General features: G+C 41.8%; 1 pseudogene; it reads right to left on the reverse strand.

Annotated features, from left to right (window-relative positions):
- Nucleotides 1-1,986: 1,986 nt before the first annotated feature.
- Nucleotides 1,987-2,440, reverse strand: LOC112915878 (large ribosomal subunit protein eL22 pseudogene; annotated as a pseudogene).
- Nucleotides 2,441-3,399: the final 959 nt, after the last annotated feature.

Raw genomic sequence — 3,399 nt, forward strand, 5'->3', positions numbered from 1 at the left:
GAAAAAAAATCACATGTTCTCATCTAAATGCAAGGAGGGGATGAAGATGACCTTGGGAGGTATGGCCTCCACCTGGGTTGTCACTTTCCTGCAACAACCTTATATCATTGCAAAACAATTTTTTTGTCACAATAACTATTTCTCCTATAGTGTGGGGGTAAATCAGATTTGGTGATGGAGTAGCAAAGTCCTATGAGCCTCAGATGACAAGAACCACTCCTGTATCGGCCTTCTTTCTTGGCTGTGGCTGTGCTACCATCACTTTTACCTTCACACTTCTTCAGGATCTTCTACTCTGTTCCACCAAAAGACTGACCCATTCAGCCCTGGTGGCGTAGCTGCTTAGTGCTGCCTGAGACTGGGGTGTGATCCTGGAGACCTGGGATTGAGTCCCACACTGGGCTCCCTGCATGGAGCCTGCTTCTCCCTCTGCCTGTGTCTCTGTCTCTCTGTCTCTCTCTCTCCCTCTGAATGGATAAATAAATAAATATTTTTAAAAAAGACTGACCCATTACTTTATGTGCCCATAAGACAAGAAAAATGCTGTTAATTATTCTGACACAGTAGTTTCATAGTATGACTATATATCTCAATTTCTAATATTTTAAAATTTGAAAAAAAAAGAATCTTAGAATCATCACATTTGGTATCTGCTATTCTACAGACACACACACACACACACACACACACACACACACACACACAGCAATGCATACCTTACTTTGTTGGGGCTTTTTTCCCCCCTTTACTTCAGAAATTCCATGTATTATTCCTCTTATCCAATATACCTACAGCACATAGGGGATTGTTTTAGCAATTTAGGAATCTCCTAATCACAGGATATTCATTGATCCATTCTGCCAAAACTGAGTTATATGAAGTGTGATCTGAGATTGGGATTTAGAGTGTTTATGTTTTCTAACCTTATCACTGCAGTTAGTCACATTGAGCTAAGCAATGGCCAATGTAAGCGGTCTGAGAGTTTGAAACTCTGAACTCTCATCTCATGTTTAGTTCATTAAGATCAAACCACACAAGCAGTCGTGTCATTCACTTTTAATTTTAACTGAAGATAAAAGTTATAGTGAATTACACAAAGTGGGACAACCCTTCTGCATAAAAAGAATTGGGAACTTTCCTTCTGCTAAGTTTTGCAAATGATGAAAAAGCCTCTTCGGGCCTCACAGATACTCTTTCAGTGGACTCTCATGGGCCATAAAGATTTCACTATAAATCACTACATGGGACTGAGGCATGGAAGGATCCAATAAAGTGCAGATATGTTATTTGTGAGGAGTAAGTTCCTATGAAACTTTTTTTTTTTTTTTTTTTTTTTACCAGCCAAGTCAATAAATATTTATTGAGAAAGGTCTGTGTAAAAAGACACTCTTTCAAGTGTTGTTTTGAATAGTAAGAGAAGGGAGTTTCAGGGACAAGCATGTTGCAGGGATCTGGCAGGGTTGAAATAGGGCTCTCTGGGCAGTCAAGGGGGAACATTGTTTCTTTGTTTTTTAAAGATTTTATTTATTTATTCATAAGAGATACACAGAGAGAGGGGCAGAGACACAGGCAGAGGGAGAAGCAGGCTGCCCACAGAGAGCCCATGTGGGACTCCATCCCGGTCCCCAGGATCATGCCCGGAGCCCTAGACAGATGCTCAACCATTGGAGCCACCCAGGAGCCCCTGTTTGTTTTTTAAGTAGGCTCCATGCCCGGAGTGAACCCAGATGTGAGGCTTGAACTCATGACCCTGAGATCCAACACTTGAATTGAGACCGAGTCTGATGCCTAACTGACTGAGGCACCCAAGTTGCCCTGGCAATCAAGGAGAAATGGTAGCCCCTGCATGTCCAGACAGACAGTGTGGAGTTCACTCCAGTATGAATTGCACTATTATTATAAGGCCCAAAACTCAAGCAGCAAGTTTGAAGATTTTCTTTTAATTAGGCTAAATGATCGTAAATATTATTATTTTTTGGGGGGGTTCCAAGTTTTATTCAAGAACTCATACAAAATATTTGAGATAAATGAGTTTTAATCCTCATCTTCCTCCTCCTCCTCGTCCTGGTTAATCTGGAAATAACACAACTGGTAACTCTCTTTGCTGTTAGCAACTACGCGCAACCAGTCACGGAGGTTATTCTTCTTCAAATATTTTTTGGTGAGATATTTCAAATACCTTTTGGAAAAAGGCACCTCAGAAGTTACAGTAATTTTGCTCTTGCTTCTTTCTATGGTTATAACCCCTCCACCGAGATTCCCAGCTTTTCCATTCACTGTGATTCTCCCTTGAAGAAACTGCTCAAAATTGGCAGCCTCCATGATTCCATCTTCTACCAGGTGGGTGCAATCAAGGGTAAACTTCAGAACTTGCTTCTTTTTTTTACCCCCTTTCGCCACAAGCTTTTTCACGGGCGCCATGGAGGCAGCAGAGGCAGAAAGGGAGCATGATCTGTGAATATTAAAGCATCTTGGGATTCCTTAGCCAAACTTATGGCCCAAGGTTGGTCCTGTGTTCAAGCAGAGGGGGATTGCTAAAGGACAACACAGACAATGTGGAAACTGCATTTGAGCCAGCACGGAGACATGAAGGGAGCAGGCAATACAGGTCTCTAAGATGCCAACCATGCCCAGTATACACTCTTGGAAACAAAAACAAAAGACAAACAAAAATAACTGTTTCCTTTAAATTATTCATTCTCTCAATGCTATGGATATGAGCTAAACCTTAAAACTGGAAAATCCTCCTCTTCTCTTTTTTAGAGATGAGACAGATGAATACTGTTAAACTCTCTGATTTTCCCCCCTTGCCCAGTCACTATTTATTCATTCAGCCACCTACATTTCTGCAAAGCTTACTTTTTGCGGTAAAGGCCAAAGGCTTCCTTATGGACTCTGAAAATGGCTGCATAGCCATGATGAGTGATCAGAACTCCTTGTCTCTGCCAGGAAAACAACCTGGGAGCTGTCTGCCATTTCCATTGGGGAGTTTTGGAAAGTTTCACTTCCAATAGCCCTATGAATGCATTGTTTTGGGGGCAGAGGAGAGCTCAAGAGGCTTGTGGAACATGAGCCCTGGCTTTTGAAGTTACTTTTTCCTGTACATTGATTTTTCAGAGTTTGATTTTACTTTTAAGACAGGAAATATAGAGCTAGGCTCCATTCACACTGTAAGTCATTTACCAGAAGAAAATCATATCAGAAAGCAACAGAGTTGCCCCAAAGGCCCTAGGGCAGGCTTGGGGGAGGGGGACATGGGAGCAGTGGAGGAGAGAGGGAAGAAGGAGGAAAAGAAAAGGAGACTGGAACTCCAGACTGCAAGGAAAGCCTATAAGCCTTTAATCTCTTAAGCACTGCAAAATGATTAAACTCACCTACCCAACACCTGCCTTAAAAAGA

The sequence above is a fragment of the Vulpes vulpes genome, chromosome 11, assembly GCF_048418805.1.
Source record: "Vulpes vulpes isolate BD-2025 chromosome 11, VulVul3, whole genome shotgun sequence".
Classification (NCBI taxonomy): domain Eukaryota; kingdom Metazoa; phylum Chordata; class Mammalia; order Carnivora; family Canidae; genus Vulpes; species Vulpes vulpes.